This window comes from Coregonus clupeaformis, chromosome 18, assembly GCF_020615455.1.
Source record: "Coregonus clupeaformis isolate EN_2021a chromosome 18, ASM2061545v1, whole genome shotgun sequence".
Lineage (NCBI taxonomy): Eukaryota > Metazoa > Chordata > Actinopteri > Salmoniformes > Salmonidae > Coregonus > Coregonus clupeaformis.
In genome coordinates, this window is record NC_059209.1 from 10,137,724 (window position 1) to 10,155,928 (window position 18,205).

Here is an 18,205-nt window from a genome sequence, read left to right on the forward strand (position 1 = left end):
TAGCCCACTACTAACTACACCAGCTAATTGTAAATGTAACAGTGTGTGACACTAATAATACATGTTGTTGACTGAAGTTAACACTACAGCAGCCCATCTCGGACCATGGCCCCTGGCCAGAATGTGAATCTTAAGATGTGACCAGTTTTATCACATGAAATAAACAGCAGCGACCCATCAGAGTGAGATCTCCTACTAGTTGGAACCAGTGAATACTGCAGGGTATACAAGCTCCCCTTGCAGCATCTCAATCACACGGATGGCCCGGTGGGATGAATCAATACACTTTATCTCCCTCCCATCACAGGTATTACCTAAGGACGAATGATGGTTCTTCAATAAGTAATTTTCCTTGCTGTGTCACAGGCCATTTTTGATTGCTAACTTCTTATATCGGCTGTGTCGTGCAATTTTTCTAATGGAAATGCTTCATTAATTCAGTCACCGGGGCAATAGATCATGGCCATACATTTCCCTAGAGGGCCTGAGGAGGGCGGGTTGTCTTAGCCTTGCTTTCAAGGAACACCCAAGGCAGTAACATGTACATAACTGGAACAGTAAAGAAATAATATGCATGGGGGAAGATCAGTAAACTGACAGAAAAACAATTGGTTGTAGTTTACAATCACTATGTGTAATTGGCAATGACATCCTCATAACACCATAACATGTTTTTTCTCGTCATATCATTTAACATACTGCTTTCATGTGAGACATTTTACAGGAACAACGTCACTTTCCACAGTTACGTTCACTGGAAAAAAGTATTATTTCCCCCCCAAAAAACTGTTATTTTAACTGCCGGTATCCTGCTTGTAAACCTACAAGCTCCCACTCCGAATTCAACAACTTCCTCTCGCTTTCATGTTGACCTTTTAACCTTCTCCATTACCTCCCTCTTACGCTAGATCTAAAGATGTCCCGTTTACGAGTTCCTGTCTGCCCAGACTGTATGGAAGATAAAAGTGAAGCGAGAAAGAGCGAGAGAGAAAGAGAGAGCGCAAGAGAGAGAGAAGTTCTGTGCTGTGGGTTCACACCAGTCTAAGTGAGTGAAGATGAAGGATGCAGATCCTTCTTGGATAAAGAGACCGTTCCTGCAGGTGGGGAGTGTCAGTGTCAGCGTTCTACCTGCAGCTCCCAGCCCTAAGTCTGGAGACGCGGAGGAGACTGAACCTGTCAGCCTCACTCTGTGATGTTTGCCTAATGCCAGGATTACCGCTCCTTTCAGCCAGAAACCCAGCCTGCCAGCAAATAAACACCAGGCATGGAGCAGCTTAAACCAACTTCTGTAAACTGTACTCTGATATCGCAGAGAGAAAAAGAGGGAGAGAAGCTTAAAAAAGTATCCCCTTATGGATACCAGACGAATACATAAAAAGTATTTATTTAATAGTTAGACACTGTGGCCGAGCACTTTTCTCAAGAGTTTGATCAATCATTTAGGTACACTACATAGGGGAAAGCTCAGTGGTTAAACTACCTCAATAGATGCCAGGAACACAGTAACAGTTCATAATGGTGCATGAATGAGATGAGGCATGTGTAGGTAATCACACCAGCATTCAGCTCATTTGTAAGAAGGATGCAGACAATGGAAATGCTGTGTATAGTATCATGTCAATAATGCTGTAAATATCACATCTTTTTGTATAAGTTCTTAACAGCTTCTACCCCCAAGCCATAAGACTCCTGAACAGCTTAATCATTGCTACCCGGACTATTTGCACTGCCCCCCCCACCCCTACCCGCCTCTCTTACGCTGCTGCTACTCTGTTTATTATTTATGCATAGTCACTTTAACTCTACCCACATGTACATATTACCTAAATTACCTCGACTAGCCGGTGCCCCCGCACATTGACTCTGCACCGGTACCCCCCTGTATATATAGCCTCCCTATGTCATGAGCACTCTCTCTCCCTGGTAGCAACATTAATTGCATTCAATTATCTTCCACTCTGCTCACCTCCCTCTCTCTACTCAGCCTAACTAGCTCCACCTGCCCTGCTCTGCTCTTGTTACCTGGCCAGCTGCACTGCATTTCCCACTCACCATCCTCACCTTGCCTCACTCTGTTCTAATTACTCTGCCAGCTGAACTGCATTTCCCCACTACCTCTCCCAGTATATCAAGCCCTGGTTTTCAGCCAAGCCCTGTCAGATCGTCTTCAAACCCGGACCAGTAACCTGCCTGTCTGCGCTCTGACTCCTGTTTGTGATACCGATCCTTTCTTGACTGCCTCCTTGTTCTACTGCCCCGTCTATCCCAACCTGCCTTCTGGACCTCGACTACTCTCCGATCTTCAGCCCCTCCGGTCTCCGACCACCAGATGAGCGTGCCCAGACGTTTCACCACCCTCAGCCCGATACGCCGCTCCATCACTGGGGAACACACACACTAAGCACTTGGACTGGACACCCCCGGACATTTGGTGACCCCCGGAGCACAGGTACCCACAGGAGGACCCTGAAAGACCCCTGACACCCCTGGGACTCCTCTTCCCGCCTGTAACCTTGAATAAAGAACTCTGAATTTGAACTTGCGCTCTTGGGTCCTCTTCTGTTCGTGACAGAACGATCTGACCATCATGGACCCAGCGCACTCCCCTGACCACGATGGAGGAAGAGCCAGAGAGGACTGCCCTACAGCGACTGGAACGCTCTGAGGGAGACATAAATCGGATGGCTGGCGACATCGCTTCCCTTCTCCAGCTATTCAACCAGCAGCAACAACAGTTCCAACTGCAGCAACAACAGCTAGCCCAAGCCCTGCAACTACTCTCAAGCCCGGCTACTCCACCTGCACCCCCCTGGTCCTTTTGTTCCTGTACCACCGATACTCCTTCATCCCTCCGCTGGAGGTCCCAATGCTGCAGGCCCGGCAGTGCTGCCACCAGATCCCCACGCTCCTGAACCAAGGATTGGGAACCCGGAACGTTTTGATGGCAACCAGAAGCAAGTAAGACCATTCTTGAGCAGCTGCCGAATCCAGTTTGCACTACAGCCCAGGACTTTCTCAACAGAGGGAGCCAAGGTGGGGTATGTCATCACACATCTCACCGGTCGAGCTCGGTTGTGGGGGAACGGCGCGAATTCGACCGGCAAACCCCAGCCTGTGCCTCCTTCAGTGCCTTTGAGGAGGAGATGTTAAAGGTCTTTGACCTAGGCTCGCCAACAGCCGAAGCGTCACAAGCTCTGCTCACCATCCGTCAGGGCAATCGGACAGTGGCAGACTTCTCCATTGACTTTCGTACCCTGGCCAGTCACAGCTCGTTTAACCCAGAGGCACTGGTGCAAGCCTTCCTCCATAGCCTGGCGGACTATATCAAGGACGAGCTTGTTTCCCATGACCCGCCCTCAACGCTTGATGCCGCCATTGACCTTGCCGTTCGCATTGACCGCCGTATACAGACCCGGAGGAGGGAGAAGGGCCGTCTCAGTCAACCTGCCATCCGTACTCGGGTCGATACCGCTTCTGTCCAGCCCCTGCCTGTCAAGTCCCATAGCCAACTCAATCAGCCTGAGCCCATGGAGATTGGCCGTGCCTCTCTGACTCCCGAGGAGCGTCGGCGCCGTCTAAGCTCCAACCTTTGCCTCTACTGTGGTGGCGAGAATCACCGTGTCGCTACTTGTCCGGCAAAAGCCGCAGCTCACCAGGTGTAGGGGAGATCCGGGTGAGCTCAACAAGCCTTCAGTCTCCCTCCATCCGAAAGACCCTGCTTCATCTCCGCCTTCAGCTTTCTGACAAGACTCATACATTGGCCGCCCTTGTGGATTCCGGAGCCGAAGCAAACATCATGGACCCTGAGCTTGCACAGCAACTGGGCGTGAACCATCATCAACTGACACAACCCATTCCTGCACGAGCCCTGGATGGGCATCATCTTGGCACTGTCACTCATATCTCCGCCCCTGTGACAATCCTGCTGTCAGGAAACCACCAGGAGTCCATCCAGTTTCACCTCCTACACTCACCTGGCCAACCACTCATTCTTGGATACCCGTGGCTCCGTCAGCACAACCCCCCACATCGACTGGGAGACAGGAACAGTCCGTGAGTGGGGAAGGAGTTGTCACCAGACCTGTTTAAGGGGGGCCACCCTGCCCGTTCACCGGGAAGGATCTAGCGCTACCTCCGACATATCCAATGTTCCGGCCTGTTACCACAGCCTGAAAGAGGTGTTCAACAAATCCAAGGCGACATCTCTACCCCCACACAGACCCTATGACTGCGCGATTGATCTCCTGCCTGGCACAGCACCTCCCAAGGGTCGTCTGTATTCACTGTCAGCCCCGGAAAGAAAGGCCATGGAGGACTACATTAATGACTCTCTTGCCTCCGGGATAATTAGACCGTCGTCTTCCCCCCGCAGGAGCCGGGATTCTTCTTTGTCGGCAAGAAGGACGGTTCTCTTCGTCCATGCATAGATTACCGGGTCTGAACGACATCACGGTTAAGAATCGCTACCCACTGCCCTTACTTTCGTCTGCCTTCGAACTGCTGCAGGGAGCCACTGTATTCACTAAGCTGGACCTTCGCAATGCCTACCATCTGGTGCGGATGAGGGAGGGAGACGAATGGAAGACAGCGTTCAACACACCAACCGGCCACTATGAATATCTCGTCATGCCCTTCGGCCTCACCAATGCCCCAGCAGTTTTTCAAGCCCTAGTGAATGATATCCTCAGGGACATGCTAAATACGTTCGTATTTGTGTACCTTGACGATATTTTAATATTCTCAAAGACTCTGTCAGAACACACGCACCACGTCCGGTTGGTCCTGCGCCGCCTGCTGGAGAACTCTCTTTTCGTGAAGGCAGAGAAGTGCGAGTTCCATGCCAAGACCGTTTCATTCCTGGGGTATGTGGTGACCGAGGGCAGCATTCAGATGGATCTCACGAAGGTGTCGGCTGTCACTTCCTGGCCAGTTCCTGAGTCTCGGAAGAAGTTGCAACAGTTCCTGGGCTTTGCCAACTTTTATAGGAGATTCATCAGAAACTATAGCACAGTGGCTGCACCCCTCACGGCGCTAACCAGCACTAAACAACCGTACCAATGGACATCAGCTGCTGATAAGGCCTTCAATATCCTCAAGACATGTTTCACTTCTGCTCCCATCCTCCAGATGCCAGATGCAGCAAGGCAGTTTGTGGTGGAGGTAGATGCTTCGGACGTGGGAGTGGGTGCAGTGCTTTCTCAAAGAGCAGCTGAGGATGGCAAGATGCACCCCTGTGCCTTCTACTCCCGTCGGCTAACCCCTGCCGAATGCAACTACGACATTGGGAACCGCGAGCTGTTGGCTGTCAAGCTCGCCCTTGAAGAATGGCGGCACTGGTTAGAGGGGTCAAAGGAACCATTCGTAGTGTGGACAGACCACAAGAACCTGGAGTATATCCAAACAGCCAGGAGGCTGAACTCCCGTCAACAGCGGTGGTCTCTGTTCTTTACGCGCTTCAATTTCACGCTCTCCTACCGCCCGGGATCTCGCAACATCAAACCTGATGCTCTTTCCCGGATGTTTCAGAAGGACGAGACCACCGCCATGACAGCTCCCATTCTTCCCAGCCACTTGGTCGTAGCGGCCCTCACCTGGGAGATCGAGAAGCAGGTCATGGAGGCTCTTCGGGACCAGCCAGGTCCAAGCACCAGCGCCCCCAACCGTCTGTTTGTTCCAGCAAATCTCAGGTCACCTGTGATTCAGTGGGGGCACGAATCCCGTCTGGCCTGTCATCCCGGCATCACTCGCACCCTTCATCTGGTCCGCCAGCGGTTCTGGTGGCGGGGGATGAGACGGGATGTCCGAGAATTCATCCGAGCTTGTCCCACTTGTAACCGAAACAAGACTCCCAACCAGCCTCCTGCTGGGTTGCTGCAACCCCTACTCATACCCAAGAGGCCCTGGTCCCACGTTTCACTGGACTTTGTTACGGGCCTTCCGCCCTCTGACGGACACACAGTCATCCTTACCATTGTTGACCGCTTTAGTAAGATGACCCACTTCGTGCCCCCTTCCCAAACTACCCTCTGCTAAAGAGACCTCCCAGGTGGTCCTGGAACATGTGTTTCGTATCCATGGCCTACCCCAGGATATAGTGTCAGACCGGGGCCCGCAATTCTCAGCAACCTTTTGGAAGGAGTTCTGTCATCTCCTTGGGGCCACCGCCAGCCTATCGTCTGGATTCCACCCGCAGTCAAACGGCCAGACTGAACGCATGAACCAGGAGCTGGAGAAGGCACTGAGGTGTGTGGCTTCCCAAAATCCCCGGGCCTGGGCTCAACACCTGCTCTGGGTGGAATATGCCCATAATTCACTCACCAGTTCCTCCACCGGGCTCTCCCCCTTTCAGTGTGTCTACGGGTATCAACCTCCACTGTTTGCCAGCCAGGAGGCGGATGCCACCTGTCCGTCTGCTCTTGCGTATGCCCGCCGCTGCCGCCGCACTTGGGCCCAGGCTCGCACTGTGCTCCTGAAGTCTGGAACCAGCTACGCCGTCGGTGCCAACCGACGGAGGACCCCAGCACCTACTTACCGGGTTGGTCAGAAGGTCTGGCTGTCTGCCCGGGATCTGCCGCTGCGGGTTGTATCACGAAAGCTGGCCCCTCGCTTCATTGGTCCTTTTCCTGTGCAGAAAGTCATCAGTCCAACGGCGGTCCGACTTCAGTTGCCCGCTTCCATGCGGGTCCACCCCACCTTCCACGTCTCCAAGGTCAAGCCGGTCCATGAAAGTCCCCTGGTCCCTGCAGCTCCGGCGCCACCTCCTCCGCGCCTCGTAGATGGCGGTCCTGTCTTCACCGTCCGGCGGCTGCTCCGCTCTAGGCGAAGGGGTAGGGGTCTCCAGTACCTCGTTGATTGGGAGGGATATGGTCCAGAGGAGAGGACCTGGATCCCGGCCAGGAGGATAGTGGACCGGACCCTTATCACTGACTTCCACCGACTACATCCTGATCAGCCTGCAATCCGTAGGGGCCGTCCAAGAGGGGTTCCTAGCCGTCCGGCCCGCCCCTGCTCCTGTCTCAGTGCCTGTCCTGTCTCCCGACCGGGACCCTCCAGCTCCTTCTGAGGATGAGGAGATTCACTCGGACCGCTCGGAGGAGTTCTGACCCGCCGCCTGCTCCCCTCCACCCTCCCGGCATGATGTTGTTCTTGGGACTTCTGGGGCCGTCCCTTGGAGGGGGGGTCCTGTCATGAGCACTCTCTCTCCCTGGTAGCAACATTAATTGCATTCAATTATCTTCCACTCTGCTCACCTCCCTCTCTCTACTCAGCCTAACTAGCTCCACCTGCCCTGCTCTGCTCTTGTTACCTGGCCAGCTGCACTGCATTTCCCACTCACCATCCTCACCTTGCCTCACTCTGTTCTAATTACTCTGCCAGCTGAACTGCATTTCCCCACTACCTCTCCCAGTATATCAAGCCCTGGTTTTCAGCCAAGCCCTGTCAGATCGTCTTCAAACCCGGACCAGTAACCTGCCTGTCTGCGCTCTGACTCCTGTTTGTGATACCGATCCTTTCTTGACTGCCTCCTTGTTCTACTGCCCCGTCTATCCCAACCTGCCTTCTGGACCTCGACTACTCTCCGATCTTCAGCCCCTCCGGTCTCCGACCACCAGATGAGCGTGCCCAGACGTTTCACCACCCTCAGCCCGATACGCCGCTCCATCACTGGGGAACACACACACTAAGCACTTGGACTGGACACCCCCGGACATTTGGTGACCCCCGGAGCACAGGTACCCACAGGAGGACCCTGAAAGACCCCTGACACCCCTGGGACTCCTCTTCCCGCCTGTAACCTTGAATAAAGAACTCTGAATTTGAACTTGCGCTCTTGGGTCCTCTTCTGTTCGTGACACCCTACTGTTATTATATTTTACTGCTGCTCTTTAGTTATTTGCTTTTTTATTTATTTAACACTAACAACAACAAACATAAAAAAAAAAAAATGCATTGTTGGTTAAGGGCTTGTAAGTAAACATTTCACTGTAATGTCTACACCTGTTGTATTCGGCGCATGTGGCAAATAAAATTTGATTTGATTTGATTTGAAGTGTTAACATATAGCTGTTTCCTTGACAACCAATATACAAAATACACTTCACAGCTTGCTGTTGCATATAATGAACCGATAGAAATCCCCGCCATGAACCGACAGCCAACAAATAAATGATGAATTACAATTTCGGCATAAATTGTTTCCCCCGTGGAATACATCCTCATCTTTTTCCATAGGGAGCTACGTTCACGAGCAGACTTCAATTAACATTTCATCCTGATTCCCTCTGTCAACGTGATTAATCATCGCTGGCTGACTACTGGCTTCCCTATCTGGGCCTTGAGATAAACACACTGGCCTGGGTTTGTTCATGCAGACACAATATCCACAAGGATGAGCACAATCTCAGTGAACTGCACCGGCCCAGGCTATTTTGTCTAAGGCGCTCTGACGGAATAGTTTGTTTTTCTCTCTCTCTCTCTCTCTCTCTCTCTCTCTCTCTCTCTCTCTCTCTCTCTCTCTCTCTCTCTCTCTCTCTCTCTCTCTCTCTCTCTCTATCTCTCTCATGTTTCTGGTTGACAGACAACTGAAATTGATTCATGAGTTAGCTGAATTAGGGTTGGGTGGTATCCATTCATACCGTTTCTGTATACGGTATACACAAGGAGCTCTATTTTTTTCTTTTTTTCTAACAGAGTACTAGCGAATTCCCATAGCGGTCGCTAGCTAAATGCTAACATGCGCAAGCGAACATAAACTAAATGCAAGGACAGACAACCCAGCGCATAAAGTTATGTCTCAAAAGGCTACTCACACTTGATCGAAAAGGGGATTGATTGTCTCTGCTGTAATCAATAAGTTTTATATTGCAAGCTAGCCACCTAACGTTATAGCTAGCAAGTTAGCAAACCAAATGCATAGCTGGAGCCCTGAGCTGGAGAAAATGTATTTGGCACATCTTAGATTGTGCTCTTCGTAAACAAACATGCCCTGTGACTGGCTCAATTATGGGCTCCCGAGTGGCGCAGCGGTCTAAGGCACTGCATCTCAGTGCTTGAGGTGTCACTACAGATCCCCTGGTTCAAATCCAGGCTGTATCCCAACCGGACGTGATTGGGAGTCCCATAGGGCGGCGCACAATTGGCCCGGTGTAGGCCGTCATTGTAAATAAGAATTTGTTCTTAACTGACTTGCCTAGTTAAATAAACATTTTTTTTTTTTTTTATAATGTATTTATTTTATTTGTTGGGATGGTATTGAAAATCATTCCGTCTGTACTTCAAAATACCCCAATATACGATATAGACTCTTAGAAAAAAGCGTTCCAGGTAGAACCCTTTTTGGTTCCATGTAGAACCCTCTGTGGAAAGGGTTCCACATGGAACCCAAACGGGTTCTACCGGGAACCAAAAGGGTCCTACCTGCAACCAAAAAGGGTTCTTCAAAGGGTTCTTCTATGGCAACAGCCGAAGAACTCTTTGAGGTTCAAGAGTGTACCGCCCAAGCCTAAGCTGAATAATGTAAATCCACTTAATGGTATTGAAGACACACAGCGACTATCTCTTTGAGACTGATTAGGTTCAAAATATCCACTCAACTAATGGCAACAGCAACTGTGTCTCTGCTGCTCTACCCTGCTATCCTCTGCTATCCGTTGCTATCTCCTGCCATACTGGCCTTGGAGAGATGACATTCTTTCTTCCCCCCCAATGAGGTAATAACCCGCCTATACAACAACCGCCCACACCATACCACCAACATGCTTAATCCAAAAACAAGCCTTGCATCCAGGAGTGCAGATAGCAATTACTGTCTGCTAGCAGTAACAATGAAATCTGTGTCTGCTTTACTGGCAGTGTCAGGCCCTAAGACTTAAGAAGATAAGCCCGCTCATCCTCTGCCTTAAACCATTTAACTGTTTGTGCATTTAATACAGGAGACATGAGAATTTGCGGGGAAACAATGGACAAGCAGCCATCCTACCAGACATTTCTTAGGCCTAATACCCTGTCCAAGTCCTTTACTCACGCTGGCTTAGAGTACTCCTCTGAAGTTACCAGGCTACTTATTTCCTGGGGCTTTGAACACACAGGAATAATGGCGTGGTATTTGCATAGTGATACTTATTTTATTCAAAGGTGTCAGGTTTAGAAACACATTATTCCTGTACTATGCAAATATTATGACCGCTTTAAGGCCAAACTAAATAAACATTTTATTTACTGTAGGCCATCTACAACATTGAGTCACTTGTCTTTCTGTGAGTAAGTACAAATAATCCTATTCAAGAAAGTGCTGGTGAAAGACAAATAAAAATAAGAAAAAACTATTAGGGGGAGAAATCAATATTACTGCATGAAAATGTTAAACAATGCAGGGCCACATTTCAGTATCGAGCATTTCAGGTGAATCCTCCTTGGAGTGGCTCATTGAAGGGTTTAGTAAAAGCTTTACTCTAGAGGCCGCAAGATATGGCTCTATCTGGTGGGAACATACCCCCCCCCTTCTCTAGCCAGCACTACAAATCAAAGTAGCTCCTCTTGATCCGACTGTACAAGATTAAGCCACCTCCATAACGCCAGAATGAATTAACATTTTCCATTTAGAACTAACACTCTGCTACTGTCTAGCTGATATTTGTCTGTTTTATACGAACACATTCAGAGCAGCGATCTTGAACATTTCATTCCTACATGAAGACAGGCTTCTGAAATGATGCCTCTGTAAAAATCTACTGTGGCACATTGACGCGGTGCATTCTAATCGCATCGTGTGGTGGCTCAGAGAAAGTAACTATGGCGGAGAAGTCCTCCTGTCTTGGACTGCCTCGGAACATATGGTTATTGCTTATGGCCCTATAAGATGGCTCTATCAAATGAAATGGCAACAGTATTCCCTGTGTGTGATAGGAGGCAGCCAGGAGTGGACAACAGAGTTTAATCCACGGCGTGCCTCAGCAATGAGCTACTCTAGGCCAGCGGAAGACGGGGGCGGTGAGTAGGGGGGTTAAAGGAGTCATTGTCCTTTTAGGAACAGATTAACTATTTTAAAAAAGGTGACGTCCATTGCTGCTCGGCAAGCTCGCCATCTAATCAAGGTCTGCCATAAGCTCATTGAGAGGAGCTCGGCGCTGCAATAAAGACGCCCGCACAACCATGCCAAAATGTAATGAAATACGGCCAGCAGGACTGCTGCTGATTACAACTCATTACACTGCTCCAATGGCATGAATGAACGAGAGGAGAAAAGGGACGGGACACATGGGATATACACTCATGTTTACTTAACGCAACACAAAGAGAGACACTGAAACATTGAAGCTTGGAAGTGCAAATAAATGCCTGCAAAGTCTGACATGCAGCATTGTGCATATACAGTGGCTTGTGAAAGTATTCACTCCCCTTGGCATTTTTCCTATTTTGTTGCCTTACAACCTGGAATTAAAATAGATTTTTTGGGGGGTTGTATCATTTGATTTACACAACATGCCTACCACTTTGAAGATGCAAAATATTTTTTTGTGTGAAACAAACAAGAAATAAGACAAAAAAAACAGAACACTTGAGCGTGTATAACTATTCACCCCCCAAAGTCAATACTTTGCAGAGCCACCTTTTACAGCAATTACAGCTGCAAGTCTCATGGGGTATGTCTCTATAAGCTTGGCACATCTAGCCACTGGGATTTTTGCCCATTCTTCAAGGCAAAACTGCTCCAGCTCCTTCAAGTTGGATAGGTTCCGCTGGTGTATAGCAATCTTTAAGTCATACCACAGATTCTCAACTGGATTGAGGTCTGGGCTTTGACTAGGCCATTCCAAGACATTTAAATGTTTCCCCTTAAACCACTTGTGTGTTGCTTTAGCAGTATGCTTAGGGTCATTTTCCTGCTGGAAGGTGAACATCCGTCCCAGTCTCAAATCTCAGGAAGACTGAAACAGGTTTCCCTCAAGAATTTCCCTGTATTTAGCGCCATCCATCATTCCTTCAATTTTGACCAGTTTCCCAGTCCATGCCGATGAAAAACATCCCCACAGCATGATGCTGTGTACCTTCTTCCATATGTTTGGGGAGTCTCCCACATGCTTTTGGCGAACACCAAACGTGTTTGCTTATTTTTTTCTTTAAGAAATTGCTTTTTTTCTGGCCCCTCTTCCGTAAAGCCCAGCTCTGTGGAGTGTACGGCTTAAAGTGGTCCAATGGACAGATACTCCAATCTCTGCATTGGAGCTTTGCAGCTCCTTCAGGGTTATCTTTGGTATTTATGTTGCCTCTCTGATTAATGCCCTCCTTGCCTGGTCCGTGAGTTTTGGTGGGCGGCCCTCTCTTGGCAGGTTTGTTGTGGTGCCATATTCTTTCAATTTTTTAATAATGGATTTAATGGTGCTCCGTGGGATGTTCAAAGTTTCTGATATTTTTTTTATAACCCAACCCTGATCTGTACTTCTACACAACTTTGTCCCTGACCTGTTTGGAGAGCTCCTTGGTCTTCATGGTGCCGCTTGCTTGGTGGTGCCCCTTGCTTAGTGGTGTTGCAGACTCTGGGGCCTTTCAGAACAGGTGTATATATACTGAGATCATGTGACAGATCATGTGACACTTAGATTGCACACAGGTGGACTTTATTTAACTAATTATGTGACTTCTGAAGGTAATTGGTTGCACCAGATCTTATTTAGGGGCTTCATAGTACGCACCACTTCTCTGTTATTTATTTTTTAGAATTTGTAGAAATATTTTTTTCATTTCACTTTTAAAAAATGGACTATTTTGTGTATGTCCATTACATGAAATCCAAATAAAAATCCATTTAAATTACAGGTTGTAATGCAACAAAATAGGAAAAATGCCAAGGGGGATGAATACTTTTGCAAGGCACTGTAGCTTGCTAGTACTGTAGCCTACCAAGGCCTATTCCTGCTCTTTTCCCGTGATCCATAAAAACCGCATTTGGTGTGTCATCATAGTGGTCTCTGATTGTGGTCAAACTGCAGATGCTTGTCAGCAACCATTTTCATCGGAGAGTACAGACTGTGGTAGGGTACTACTCTTACAACATACAAGCTTAGAACGGCCTTCAAAAGCTTTTTGCTTAAAAACATATGTTCCTCGTGTTGGTCACTTAAAAAAAAAAATCTAGGATGATGGGGCTCTATTTTTCTTTTCCCAACACACACTCATATAAAGCACATATATTCAAACACGGGTGCTTGCGCACACACGCACACACACACAAGAACACACACACACAGTAGCATGCAAACAAAAGCTTAGAATTAAGCTGTGTGTATGCTGCTTCCCATTTTGGGAGAGGAAACCACATGAAACAGCCTGAGCCTTCCCACTCAGCAGCCATTATAAGATTAGACAACTTTACTGGATCTTATTATCAGTGATGTCAGGCCCAGATGAAATGCCCAACAAAATGCATTTTGATATCTCAACAAGAAGCCAGAGCCATATGCAGGTCATTACAGACCCTCAAAGCCAGCTGCCATTTCTAGACCTGACTGAAACTCAAGCATAAATTTAAAGTAATTACCATGTCAGAGATCAAGACTCTGGTCTGATACCACTTTTTCAATTACTCAGAAAGGTTGTTAAAATAAAAATTCAACTAAATGGCTAAACTCCCACGAGAGGGATATAGTTTCTAACATTTGCTTCTTAAATTCCTTACCTCGTCTTTAAGGGTGAGGGCTGTAGACTAGAGGAATTGACTGTGCCATTCCTCTTTACCCTGTATGAAAGCTGGCTAAGCTTCAGAATCTTGTAATTACAAGGCTGCTACTGGAAATGTCCTTTCCCACATAATTTAGAGAAGATTCCGGAGAAGGAGCCATCTGAGATGTATTGTATAAAATGATATCATATTATTCTTAAAGATGAATTCTGTATTCTTATGAATTACCTTTTTATGGATAACTAACACAGCTCTCTCTGTTTATTTAAACATTTGTTTTCAGTGTTCTAGTATTTTATTTATTTTGATGATGTCTTGTAATGTATATGAATTATGCAGCTTTCTCTATGTCTCTTGGCAAATTAATATTACGTAATTATGTTATTTTGCCTTGAGCGTTACTCAAACATGCTATACAAGTTGGTCAATGCTATACTAAACAGTGTAAGGGAAGAAGACAGTGAGTATTTCTCCAGCCTTGACACCCAGGTGTTTGACTCCACAACAAGATGCCCTCAGATGTTGCCACCACAGTGGCACCGCAGTGGCAGTGACATCATCACTAGTGGACAGATCCTGGAACGGTTCACTGGCAGGGCTAATCAGGGCTACTGTATATCGTGGAAGGAGAAAACCAACTGAGAATCAAGCAGGGAGTCAGAGGGAGGCGGGGGAGGGAGGGACGCAGCGCTGACTGGAGCAGGGAATGCTCTGAGCTCATGCCATAGGGGCCGTTCCCATGGGGCCCACCCTGAATCCAATGGCAGCTATCCTCACCACTCTGGGGGGAATGCCAGATAGCTGGGTCCTGGAGACTCCACAAGCCTTGTCCAATGAATTAACTCTTCCCTCTCTCCCTCTGTCTCACTAGTCACCACAACCTCATTCTGAAGGGGGTGACGGGGGTAGTATAGCTCCCAGGGAGTTCCTGTGTAGTGTGGTAGAGTGTAGCAGGACGTAAGGAATGTGTCCCCTCAATAGGGAGTTTAGAAGGGTTTTCTTTACAGTTTAGAAAATAAAGGTTTGGGTAACAATTTCTATGAGCCTCCTGTGTGTAATGCATTATAAATGCATTTATATTGTCTTCTATCACAGACCTTACACCATGATATTGAACATAAACATTTGAACCAAATCTGGATTGGAATTGTATCCTCCTTTCATCTGAGTGAATGACAGTACAGTGCCTTGCAGAAGTATTCATCCCCCTTCGCGTTTTTCCTATTTTGTTGCATTACAACCTGTAATTTAAATGTATTTTTATTTGGATTTAATGTAATGGACATACACAAAATAGTCCAAATTGGTGAAGTGAAATGAAAAAAATAACTTATTTCAACAAATTCTAAAAAATTAATAACGGAAAAGTGGTGCGTGGATATGTATTTACCCCCTTTACTTTGAAGCCCCTAAATAAGATCTGGTGCAACCAATTACCTTCAGAAGTCACATAATTAGTTAAATAAAGTCCACATGTATGCAATCTAAGTGTCACATGATCTGTAACATGATCTCAGTATATATACACCTGTTCTGAAAGGCCCCAGAGTCTGCAACACCACTAAGCAAGGGGCACCACCAAGCAAGCGGCACCATGAAGGCCAAGGAGCTCTCTAAACAGGTCAGGGACAAAGTTGTGGAGAAGTACAGATCAGGGTTGGGTTATAAAAAAAATATCTGAAACTTTGAACATTCCACGGAGCACCATTAAATCCATTATTAAAAAATGGAAAGAATATGGCACCACAACAAACCTGCCAAGAGAGGGCCGCCCACCAAAACTCACGGACCAGGCAAGGAGGGCATTAATCAGAGAGGCATCAAAGAGACCAAAGACAACGCTGAAGGAGCTGCAAAGCTCCACAGCGGAGATTGGAGTATCTGTCCATAGGACCACTTTAAGCCATACACTCCACAGAGCAGAGCTTTACGGAAGAGTGTCCAGAAAAAAGCTATTTCTTTAAGAAAAAAATAAGCAAACACGTTTGGTGTTCGCCAAAAGGCATGTTGGAGACTCCCCAAACATATGGAAGAAGGTACTCTGGTCAGATGAGACTAAAATTGAGCTTTTTGGCCATCAAGGAAAACGCTATGTCTGGCGCAAACCCAACACCTCTCATCACCCTGTGAACACCATCCCCACAGTGAAGCATGGTGGTGGCAGCATCATGCTGTGGGGATGTTTTTCAATGGCAGGGACTGGGAAACTGGTCAGAATTGAAGGAATGATGGATGGCGCTAAATACAGGGAAATTCTTGAGGGAAACCTGTTTCAGTCTTCCAGAGATTTGAGACTGGGATGGAGGTTCACCTTCCAGCAGGAAAATGACCCTAAGCATACTGCTAAAGCAACACTCGAGTGGTTTAAGGGGAAACATTTAAATGTCTTGGAATGGCCTAGTCAAAGCCCAGACCTCAATCCAGTTGAGAATCTGTGGTATGACTTAAAGATTGCTGTACACCAGCGGAGCCCATCCAACTTGAAGGAGCTGGTGCAGTTTTGCCTTGAAGAATGGGCAAAAATTCCAGTGGCTAGATGTGCCAAGCTTATAGAGACATACCCCATGAGACTTGCAGCTGTAATTGCTGCAAAAGATGGCTCTACAAAGTATTGACTTTGGGGGGGGGGGGTGAATAGTTATGCACGCTCAAGTTTTCAGTTTTTTTGTCTTATTTCTTGTTTGTTTCACACAAAAAAATATTTTGCATCCTCAAAGTGGTAGGCATGTTGTGTAAATCAAATGATAACCCCCCAAAAAAAAAAAAAAATCAATTTTAATTCCAGGTTGTAAGGCAACAAAATAGGAAAAATCACAAGGGGGGTGAATACTTTCGCAAACCACTGTATGTCTTCCAATGGTGTGAATGCTGTTTAATGTAAAGATATAGCATAATATTATTATTATCTGTATTGAAGTAGAGAGCAATGGGTCAGAAGAATCCTACATAACCCATAAAGTAAAATACAACATCCATTTATGGCCAGCTATGTAAACTCTAACATTGATTTATCCTGCAATAGATGTCGTTCAATTGGTAATATACATTTTTGTCTTCTTCTGATGCATTTTAAGGGGAAAGTAATCTAAAAGTAAATGAACGTAATCAGATTACGTTACTGAGTTTGGGTAATCCAAAAAGATAACTAGTAACTGTAACGTATTACATTTAGAAAGTAACCTACCCAACCCTCTGTGTGTGTGTGTGCGTGTGTGTGTGTGTGTGTGTGTGTGTTGGTTTGGTGGTGGTAAAACGGGTGAGGGGGTATATGTTGCCTAGGTTATCATCACAATCACTTGACTTACTTCAGTTGTTCACAAATTATATGTTCTCAGACCGTACGGATGGAACACTAATCATGGCCAAATGGAAAGGGGTAAATTATAAATGATCCATAACCTACTCATTGCTTTCAATTCACTGATTCATAGTCTTTATGCCTTTAAGATAAAGTATCAAGATTAGGTCATCGGCTTCTTCACACAAAAAAAGCACTGACTCTTAAATGAATGAAAAATCCCAAGAGGCCATAAAATCAGCAGTAGAGAAATGTGCCATTTTCTCATTCAACGTTTCCCTTCTTGGATCTGATAGCTTTGCAGCACTTACCCAGCCAGTGCAATGTCTCTGAATGTGATTTTAGAGGCCAGTTGCTAATTACTGAGAACACATTATCCTCAAAAAACATGCCATTCTTCTCCCAGCGTAATCAACATGGAGTATGTTAAAGACCCACTAACGTCTATGATTCCATGATTCAGGAGCAATAACGGCCTCTCCCTGTATCCTAGCGCAGCTGAAGACATTCAGCGTATAGAATAATCAATACTCTCTCCCAGAGTGAAGCACTCTTCCGCTTGGCGGAGCCAACTGGTTTATTGTCCTTGGGTCGGGGGGAACAATGTCAGCTCACATGGGGCCTCCTCTCGGTCCCAGTGGAGAAAACAAGCAGGGAGATTCAGGAACACCCATATTTCAATGTTTCAAGTGAGAGGAGCTCTGTAAAGAAACGGCTCACACATGGGTGGCTATGTGGGTCAAGGCTAACTTGTGGAGGCCAACAACTGGCAGGATCTGTTCCCCCAAACCGGCGAGACCCCCTTCGGCTCGGCTCTTCCCAGCACAGCTTTGTATGGGAAACCTGCTTCCCTCTTCCCCCATGTGTCCCTTCTCTAACTACCTCCACCATGTGACGGGGCCCGACGCCTTTGTGAGAGCCCCGAACAAAAAGGGGCTAGCCGGGATGACCAATTAGCCGACCCCCATGGGGGGACATGGCCAATGAATAGAGGGACCTCCAAACAGTCCATGCATATAACCTCAGTCATGCCTATGAAGCCTTAACTGTCAACAGTGCAGTATAAGGCTTCTAGTTTACGAAATCAGTATTCTGTACGTCTGGATACCACAGTTACACTTTGTTATGAAATGCAGTACCTTGTTTGTCTCGGTATGTCTCACAAGGTAAACAGCAGTGCATGCGGGCTTTCCAGGTCAGTTGAGGTGGATTTTCCCATCAATCACCAA

The 18,205-nt window shown here is 47.0% G+C and overlaps 1 protein-coding gene across 4 annotated transcripts in view; it reads right to left on the reverse strand.

Moving 5' to 3' along the window:
* LOC121587497 (semaphorin-6A-like) overlaps nt 1-18,205 on the reverse strand; it is a 93,103-nt gene that overhangs the window by 61,163 nt on the left and 13,735 nt on the right. The gene's annotated exons all lie outside the window — the stretch shown is intronic.